At 41.6% G+C, this 10,395-nt stretch overlaps 3 non-coding genes across 3 annotated transcripts; all 3 read right to left on the bottom strand.

Moving 5' to 3' along the window:
• Positions 1–4,067: 4,067 nt before the first annotated feature.
• trnae-cuc lies at positions 4,068–4,139 on the bottom strand. Its single transcript has one exon. It is a non-coding gene; the product is annotated as a tRNA-Glu (tRNA).
• Positions 4,140–4,699: 560 nt separating this feature from the next.
• On the bottom strand, positions 4,700–4,772 carry trnav-cac. Its single transcript has one exon. It is a non-coding gene; the product is annotated as a tRNA-Val (tRNA).
• A 5,165-nt stretch (positions 4,773–9,937) lies between these two features.
• Positions 9,938–10,010, bottom strand: trnav-aac. Its single transcript has one exon. It is a non-coding gene; the product is annotated as a tRNA-Val (tRNA).
• Positions 10,011–10,395: the final 385 nt, after the last annotated feature.

Below are 10,395 nucleotides of genomic sequence, written 5' to 3'. Positions count from 1 at the left end.
AAACCTTTCAAGTTATCCAAAAAAAGCCTCCAGCAGTGCAAAATTCATGGGCCACAGACACACACCAAAAACTTACTGAATGGCACATTCAATTGACTATGTGACCACATGTTGACTAGAAACCAAAGGAGCAAATTGTCCCTCTCCACATCCCCTAAGGTGCCAGGTACATAAACCACTGCTGCCTCCCACTGCCTCCATAGAATAGTAAATTGTTGACCAACAAGGAGCATGAGATAACATTGTTAATCTCTAACACTACTGCCATGTTGTATAACTGAAAAACACTTTTTTATTGGCCAAAATCTTTTCCCATACTTCGACTGTCATACCAGTAGGGAGGATTTCCAAGCACTCTAGATTTCTGGTGAGCCCTTCTGAAAGAGTGACTTTGATCATTTCTTCTACTAATTCTCCTACTAAAAGGTTTTCGAATTTCAGTTTTCATTACCATATTTTATCATTCCTAAGAAAATCTATTTTCTTCTAATTTTTTGTTACCATAATAGACAGTGAAAGCTGCATTAGATGCCCATACAACGAATGGCCCAATCAGGAGCAGAACCAGTGTATTGCCAAAATGGAAGAATTTCTGTCATACACCTCTGATGCGATTCCTGTGTTTTTTTCAGCAATTTCAGCCCTTTTACTCCTTATAACGATGATAATACTGGGAGTTTTTGTTTCATATTGGGAAACCCCTATAGTGAGAGCCAACAACAGAAGCCTGAGCTTCGTCCTCCTTGTCTCCATCAAGCTGAGCTTCCTCAGTGTGTTTCTGTTCCTCGGTCGCCCTGTGGATATAACCTGCATGTTACGTAGCTTCACCTTTGGAATCACCTTCTCCATAGCTGTCTCTTCTCTCCTGGCCAAGACTATCATGGTTTGTGTTGCTTTCAAAGCCACCAAGCCAGGGAGCTCATGGAGAAAATGGGTGGGAGTCAAACTGTCCAATTCTGTAGTCTTGTTCTGCTCATCCATTCAAATAATAATCTGCATGACTTGGTTGGCCATTTCTCCTCCCTTTCAGGAACTGGACCTTCACACTTACCCTGGAACCATCATCATTCAGTGCAATGAGGGCTCAGCTATTGGCTTTTACTCAGTTATTGGGTATATGGGGCTTCTGGCAGCTGTTAGTTTTGTTTTAGCATTTTTAGCTCGGACATTACCGGACAGTTTTAATGAGGCCAAGTACATCACTTTCAGCATGTTGCTCTTCTGCAGTGTTTGGATCACAATGATCCCGGCCTATCTGAGCACCAAAGGCAAAAACACTGTGTGTGTGGAGATATTTGCCATACTCACCTCAAGTGCTGGACTTTTATTCTGTATATTTCTGCCCAAATGTTACACAATTTTATTTAGAACCGAGATGAACAAAAAATCTAATTTACTTGTCATCAAAACTTGATAATATTTCAAATGTCATTTTAGTAAAATAGTTTTTTTTATTTAATCTAATACATTACATGATATTTTCATCAGAATTTTAAAGTCAGTGCTAATTCAACAAGGGGTACATTATTTTTTATAATTTGTGAGTCATGTGATCAAAATGACATCACTACTCAACCATGATAACTGATGACATCACTAGTCACCATTTATAAGGATATAATTTACAATATATTCATGGCATTTGTTTATTATATAGACATATGATAGAGAATTCTATAAATATGTTGCTTTCCTTATAATACGTTGGTATCCAGACATTCACATAAGTTTATGACCTTTGGCCTAGGCACATTCCAAGTTGTGTATACTCTGTAATATCAGCTATATACAAGTGTGCCAATCAGATTTTCAAAAGTTAACATGTATCCAATGGATTTAAAAAAAATATATAATTTAAATTTTTTGGAGGTTAAATATAAAGATGTGCTCGGGACCAGCAATCTCTTTGTGTTGCTGGTCCAATCAATTCTGTGTAATAAACATTCTCTGGCAGAAATTTCTTTGTTTCAGAAAACCACTGAGTGAAATATATTATCAATAAAAACCCACATAAGAAAGTACTTGAATTTTGACTCTGTCATTCAGAATTGTTTATTGTCTGGTTCCTTCATACAGATAAAGACTTTTGGATTCCTCCTTCATAACAGAATGTGGTTTAGCTTTGTCCTCAAGCTTTTTGGCTTTCTCATAAAGGTCAATCTTGTGCCTCCATTCTGATTAAAAGTATTCTGTCATGGGAAAACATGTTATTTTCATAGTGCTGCTCCAGCAGAATTCTGGACTGAAATCCATATATTAAAAGAGCAAACAGATATTTTTATATTTAATTTTGAAATCTCACAAGGGGCTAGACATGTCAGTTTCCCAGGTGCCCTCAGTCACTGGACTTAAAGTGACCTTGATAATACTGAATGACTGTGATTGGGACATTGGGCTGTATGTCCCAGGCAGTGAAGGTCTGATAAATGTATGTAAAGTGTTGCAGAAATGTTCTCAGAACTACAGAAAATAATCTACAGTATGGACATTTTACAATTGGCCAAACTGCAGATGTTATCCTATTAAATGATGTATTCTGACACCATCATAATCCATGTATAGCTTAAAGAAACAGTGCTTGCAACAGCTCTTCTCTCTCAACCCATCTTCCTCTTCTTCTCCCACTTAACTCTCTATTCCTTACTAGGTACAAGGTACTCTCTTCCTCCCCTCTGGTCCCACCCTCTTCCCCTCTGGACCTGCTGCTCTAAATTGGGAAATTATGAGTCTAGCTGCCATATTCATACTTTCCACAGCAATAGAACATAATGTGCATTCTGCAGTAATCCTACCCCATCCAGCCTTGTGGGAGCATTGTTGGTAGGTATTATGCACCCCCAAATATTGTCCTGTTTTCTTGTGTACCTGTTTGCTATGAAAGATTTATATAACCTGTTATATGTGCAGCCACCTTATGGCATTACTATACCAGTAATGTATCTTTCTGTAATTTGGATCTTTATACCTTAACTCTTCTATAAAATCATTTAAACATTAAATAAACCCAATAGACTGGTTTCCAATAAGGATTAATTATATCTTAGTTATATCTTAGTCAGGATCAAGTACAAGCTACTGTTTTATTATTACAGAGAAAAAATAAAACATTTTAAATAATTTAGATTATTTGGATAAAATGGAGTCTATGGGGCAAATTTACCAGCGGTGTCTTTGCTGTACTTCGCCGCACTTCGTCAGGCATAGATTCGCCAGGGCTGCACAAATTCACGAAGATCCAAAGTTGTGAACAAGTTTCCAATAGTTTGCGACGTTGCGCTAGCGATGTCACGATCAGCGGTTCCTGCGCTACCGAAGGCTAATTTGCATACAGTGTGAAATAGAAGTTTGAATGGACGTGTATGCTGCAGCAAATAAATAACACTACACAAGCCCATGGAATCTTATATAAATTATATAGAGGTGTTCAAATGCCCTACACATGTGCCCACAGTATTGTTTAGGTGCCATGTGTTAATAAAAGTAGGGGGGAACGATTGTACCCTTAAAAAAATCGATCTTTTTCAGTCTTTCACCCTATAAGAAGTAAAAAAAAACTCTACTCTATTGCACTTCGCCTGGTCTGACCTGGTGAAATAAACTCTGGTGAAAGAGGTAACGTTCAGAAAAAAAACGTAGTAAATTTGCCCCTTCGCCCTGGTGTTAGGCTGTGAAGTTGCGCTAGTCTACTTCGCTAGCAAACTTTTTCCAGTGAAACTTTTAATAAACTGGCGAAGTGGCAAAATGACAAAACACTGACAAATGTTCCCAAGCGTTAGTTATTTTTTATATATTCCCCACCGGTTAGTGAATTTGTCCCTATGGGTGATGGCCTTCCTGTAATTTGCAGATTTTTGGATAACAGGTTTCCAGATAACAGATACCATACCTGTATTATATTTTATTGTGTCTAAAAGTCAGGCCTATAATAAATGCACGACATGGCTTTAAATAAGACAGTTTCTTCAGTCATGACACGTTTACCATACGAATAAGAGCGAATACACCTGTACTTTGGGAAAGACTTTCTCAAGCCCCGGCATTAAAGCCACCAGCCAGAAAAGTGCATTTTCCCTGACCGGGAATCGAACCCGGGCCGCGGCGGTGAGAGCGCCGAATCCTAGCCACTAGACCACAAGGGAGGCCGATGGCAGCTTCCTTGATGCAACTGACGGCAATCAACTCCTACACAGAATTGTTTACGATGACATTTCTTTTAGAGACATAATAACGTAGGCTATTGTGATACTAAATTCTATAGATAGTATAAATATGGGTAAATAGCATTTATGTGAGAGTAGGGAGGGGCGTGTGTGGATGGATGCAGGGTTTTGATTTGGAGGGGTTGAACTTGATGGACTTTGTCTCTTTTCTAGCCGATTTAACTATGTAACTATTTTGTAACCCTCCTCTTCTAAAGAGTTTCTTCTGCGTTGTGCTCGTGCCACCTTCTGCATAAAGTAGCTGAGGCTTCGCCGAGCTTTCTCCACTTTTGGCGTGGTCAATGTTTTTCTTTTGTAATAATGTCTGGATGCCATTAGTATTCTTGGGACGGGTGAATATTTTGCCCTCGTTCCCAAACATTGGGCTTTCCATAGTCTGTACAAAATGTAAATTCTAAAGGAAAGTGCGCCGCATCTTTCCCATTTCCGCTTTGGGTTGATGAATGACAAACAAGCAGCTTGCGGCATAAGCAGAGTTTTGTTTCTGCCCAGTTTCGAACCGGGGACCTTTCGCGTGTGAGGCGAACGTGATAACCGCTACACTACAGAAACTCACACGCTGTACCGGACACCAGACTTTGTGACCTTTTTGCGCAACAGTTTCCACAAATGTTGCCGATTATGATCGTGTTTATTTTCTGAAATTGTTTTTAATGTTCTGTGTAACACCGGTCCACAGCTACAAACAAGGACGTCTGACTTATAAAAGCCCCACAAGTTCTATGAAGGCATTTAAAACATGTCACCGTACAAATGGAAGGAACCCATGACTGCATTCAGTTAAATAAAGAGGATACAACTTTGCCCACCAAAACCCATGCAACTGATTTGCCATGAATGCAAAGAGCACTAAAAGAAACTTTGCCAAGTTGCCGTCATGTGCCCCAGTGGCCTAATTGATAAGGCACTGGCTGGGACAAATAATTCTGTTGAGTCTCAGGTCCATACATTAAAATTACAAGGCTTTTAATTAGCTCAATGTTATGTCAGCAGGTCAGGATGAAAACCCGTTCCCTGATTAGAAATCATATAGAGGTAAGATGAGGTGAGTTAGGAACGCCAAGAACACAAGCCGACTTCTGACACAGGTCTGGGGGAATTACAACCTGTTTGCATTTTTGCACCATTTATTGGTAAATCTGCTAAACTGCTATTGCATTCCATCTGCATTACACCTAGCACTGTTTAGTGAGTTATATGCACGCACTGTTTATTTGCCACTTCTAAACTAGTAATATAATATTGATTATAAGTTCTCCCTGTAGTCTTGTAACTTGTACATTTTACGACCCCCTATAAACTCCTGTCCAAACAAACTTTGTAAGTCAGATTATCTCTGTATTCATCCTGAGCGTTGCTCTGCTCTCACTCTCTGTCACAGCTGAGTGATCAGTTTGGTGTTTGATCAATTAGAATCAGTAGTAATTCCCCAGACCTGTGTGCAGCAGCTCCCAGCTTTTACTCTCCCTATTTATTAAGACCTCTTTAGGGGAGAGCATTTGCAAGGGTACTTCATTTACAAGTGATTCATTTACAAGTGATTTGGAAGAGTTTAACAAGGAGTTCAACAAGGAAAGCTACAAGGAGAGACAACACAGAGGACTACATTAAGGACATAACACTGCTACCGGCTAGAAACTGCAATGGCAAAGTTAATTACTTTTGCTGTGTTTGCATTCATGGTGCTCCCTAAGGTAGTTACTTCCTTTAACCATCCTATTGTCTGTCACTATTCTATTTACATATCTTTTTCTCTACTCCCTTCAACATACTCCAGCTCCTATACACTTTACAACTACTTGCAACACCTTTGTCCTCCAGTTACTAACAAGACCCGTATATGTCATCACTTTAAATCCTCTTCCCACATCTTTTCCCTCTTTTACCTACTTTTGCTAGCTGCAGGGGATCTCTCTCCAAACCCTGGACCCTGCTCCATACCAACATATATTCGACCTCGCTTTCCTGCCAACTTGCGCAAATCTCCTCGTTCCTCTACTTTCTCTAACCTTATTCAGATTCCCTTTTCTTGTGCGCTTCTTAACACCCGTTCTTTAACTAACAAATCCACATTAATCCATGATCATTTTTGCTCTAATTCACTTAGTCTTCTTGCATTAACAGAAACCTGGCTCTCACACAATGATACCACCATTGAGGCTGCACTCTTTCATGGTGGTCTCTCTTTCTCTCACACCCCCCGAACCATTGGACGTGGTGGGGGAGTCAGAATTCTCCTCTCCTCTTGCTGTCGGTCCAAACCTATTCCTATTCCTCCAGCCTTCTCATTTAACTCTTTTGAGGTGCATGCCATTCACATCTTCCACCCTCTCTCTGTGCGTGTAGCTGTCATTTACAGACCCCCATCAGTCTCCTCCTCTGCTGCCTTCCTTTCTGACTTTGACACCTGCCTTTCTTTCTTCCTCTGCACTGACAGCCCTGCAATAATTCTTGGGGATTTCAACTTCCACATTGATGATGCTTCACAACCCTGGCCCTCTCGTTTTTTCCACCTAACCTCCTCCTTTGAGCTCCAGCAGTGGACAAACACCCCTACTCATAAGGATGGCCACTTTCTGGATCTAGTGTTTACTAAAAAACTCTCTCTCTCTGTTTTTAACAGTGAACCCTTCCCCCTTTCCGATCACAATTTGGTTACATTTTCCATCTCTCACTCCCTGTTCCCACCTGCTTCTTCCCCCACTGTTTTAGTCCGGGATACATGTGACATTGACCTTCCAGCCTTAGCTCAGTCTTTCAGGTCCAGTCTCATTTCCCTTAAGGAAACGTCTGATCCTGATATCCTGGTAAGTGAGTATAATCACATACTATCCTCAACCATTGACTCATTTGCCCCTTTACAGGCTAAGCATTCACGTGCTCTGAACCCACGACCCTGGCTGAATTCACAAACCAGATACTTACGCTCCTGCACGAGATCTGCTGAACGTATGTGGAAGAAATCCCGTACGCAAGCAGACTTTATTCACTATAAATTTCTAATGTCCTGCCTTAATTCTGCATTGTCAAAAGCCAAACAAGAGAACTACAGTCCCCTTATAAACAATCACAAATCCAACCCACAACGCCTGTTTTCTCTATTCAATACTCTTCTCCATCCCTCATCCACAGTATCAGTCAACCAGACACACTCTCCTCAGGACTTTGCTGATTTCTTTAAAGACAAAGTAGAGTCCATCCGCAATCAGATCCCTACCTCTACTAATGTAAACCAGCTCCTCCTTCCTAAGCCCCTTCTGCATGTCTTAATTCCTTCCCTCCAGTAACAATGTCTGAAGTCTCCAAGCTTCTTTTGTCCTCTCCACTCACAACTTGCCCCCTTGACCCTATGCCCTCTTCTCTGCTCAAACACTGTGTTGCAGAGCTTACCCCACTACTTACTCGCATCTTCAATTCTTCTCTAGCTTCTGGAACTTTCCCTTCTCCTTTCAAACAGGCCTGTGTAAAGCCTATTCTTAAAAAGGCCACACTTGACCCAGCCTGTCTATCAAATTACCGTCCTGTCTCCCTTCTACTACTTGCCTCTAAACTCCTAGAGCGTATTGTGTTCTCCCGTATTACTAACTTTCTACACAACCATGATCTGTTGGACCCTCTGCAATCTGGTTTCCGGCCTGGTCACTCTACTGAGACTGCTTTGTGCAGAGTTACAAATGATCTTCAGGTTGCCAAAGCCAAAGGTCACTTCTCCATCCTTCTCCTCCTTGACCTTTCATCTGCATTTGATACAGTTGATCACTCTCTCCTGATGCAGTTGATCACTCTCTCCTGATGCAGATTCTCTATTCGATTGGCATCCGTAACCAGGCTGCATCTTGGCTCTCTTCTTACCTTTCTAACCGAACATTCACTGTCTCCTATGATAACAAAACCTCATCTCCAGTTCCACTTAATGTGGGGGTGCCGCAAGGCTCTGTACTTGGTCCGCTGTTGTTCTCCCTGTACACTCTGTCTTTGGGAGATCTCATCCATTCATTTGGCTTTAATTATCATCTGTATGCTGATGATACCCAAATATATTCATCCACCCCTTCATTAAAAGCTGAAACAGAGGCTCAGATCTCTAACTGCCTCCTGGCTATCTCAAATTGGATGAACCAGCGCCACCTCAAACTCAACATAACAAAAACTGAACTTATCATCTTTCCACCTAAGCCTGGTCCTACTCCCCTATTTACTATCTCTATTGATGGCTCATTAATCCTGTCAACTCAGCTCGCTGTTTGGGGGGAATCTTTGACTCCTCTCTCTCCTTCTCTGATCATATTAACACCACTGTCAAAACCTGTCACTTCTTCTTACGCAATATTGCCAAAACCCGTCCCTTCCTTTCACCTGATACATCCAAGACGCTCATGCATGCTCTCATCCTATCCAGACTAGATTACTGTAACCTTCTACTAACTGGCCTCCCTAACTCGCATCTCTCCCCTCTTCAGTCTGTATTAAACACTGCTGCAAGAATTTTCCTCCTCTCATCCAAAAGGGTACAGGCCCCTCCCCTGCTGAAGTCCTTATCATGGCTTCCTATAAAACAAAGAATAACTTATAAACTCCTCCTCATAACCTTCAAAGCCCTTCATTCCTCTGCACCTCACTACATCTCATCTCTTGTCTCTCTATATGTTCCTGCCCGAAACCTCCGCTCCTCTCAGAGCAACCGCTTGGTTGTACCCCCCACTACTACTGCTGTTTCCCCTATCAAACCCTTCTCTCTTGCAACTCCTTATATTTGGAATGTCATTCCTGAATCTCTCAGGAGAGAATCCTCCCTCAATGTTTTCAAAACAAAACTCAAAGACTCCCTCTGGGAGCACCTGGATAACAGCTGAACTGGCACTTATATAACAGTGTAACAAACTGTAACTCACAGCACCTTAATACCCCTCTGAATTGTGTCTGTATGTTACCCTCCCATTTAGACTGTAAGCTCTACGGGGTAGGGTCCTCTAGCCTTTTGTTTCCTTGACACTGAGCACTTAATCTGCATTGTAATTATATTTTATATTTTTGTGAATTGTATTCTTATAATGCACTTATTGTTACTTTTTATTCCAATGACCCCTTGTTTGTTACTACTAATTTATTGTTTTGTTGTACAGTGCTTTGCCCTCAAGGAGCACTTTACAAATAAAAATATACATACATACATACTTCTGGAAGTAGCTTCCAGCATTAAGAGTAGACGGGTCAACAGTGGACTGTTACCGCTTGTTACTCGTTGAAGCGCCTCAAGTACATCTGTTGGACAGATATTAGAACTGCATTGGAGGATGGTTTTTAGCAGACCGCTTTTTGGCTCAGGAATGCCCTTCTCTCCCTAAAATTGTTTTCTCCCAGGCAAGGACATAAAAGAATTGATTAGCAGCCATTTATAGGGAAGGAGAGGAAGGGGCTAGACATGTGAATACTTGGGGTAACGTTTGCTAGCATAAATGTAAAGCTTGCAAATTTCTTCAACAAGGGAGCAGAGGGAAATGATTTATTCTACTTTAAAAAATGCAGTTTAAACATAAGGAGGCGAACCTCAAACCTTCTGATCCACAGTTAAAATTCATGATAACCCACACACTCACTTCATTTGCCCGGGTTTTTGTTTTTCGTTCAACTGGCTTAGAATGCTTTTTATTTGTAAATACATTTCTGCGAGAGAGGGCACTACGGGAAAGGAAGAAATAAAAGGTGCGAAGCATCAGTGTTTCTGCCCGGTTTCGAACCGGGGACCTTTCGCGTGTTAGGCAAACGTGATAACCACTACACTACAGAAACCACTACACTACAGAAACCACTTGAGGAGCTGCTCTAGGAGCCTCCGATCTGAGTCACTGGGAAAGCCATCCCGCCGGTGACAGCTCTGAGGCCGCCAAGCAGCGGCCCACACTAATGAACACTAGGGACGCTGAAAAAGGCCATGGAAAAGCAGGAAAGGGCGGTGTCACAAAGGCCAAGAGAACAGAGGGACTGGAGGAGGAGAGGGTGGGGTTGGAGGAGGAGAGGGTGGTCCACCGAGTCAAAAGAGCTGAGAGGTGTAGAAGTGTAAGTAGCGAGAAGTGGTTTTCTGGCTTCAGCTGAGCGCTAAAAAGTTGTTTTGAGCTAAAGGGAAGCAGAGGGGAGGGCTTTGCAGCGCAATGTCATATTTAAATGGTGTTACATA

This window comes from Xenopus laevis, chromosome 1L (assembly GCF_017654675.1).
Source record: "Xenopus laevis strain J_2021 chromosome 1L, Xenopus_laevis_v10.1, whole genome shotgun sequence".
Lineage (NCBI taxonomy): Eukaryota > Metazoa > Chordata > Amphibia > Anura > Pipidae > Xenopus > Xenopus laevis.
Note: the sequence above shows the minus strand (reverse complement) of the source record. Positions and strands in the feature narration are given on the sequence as shown.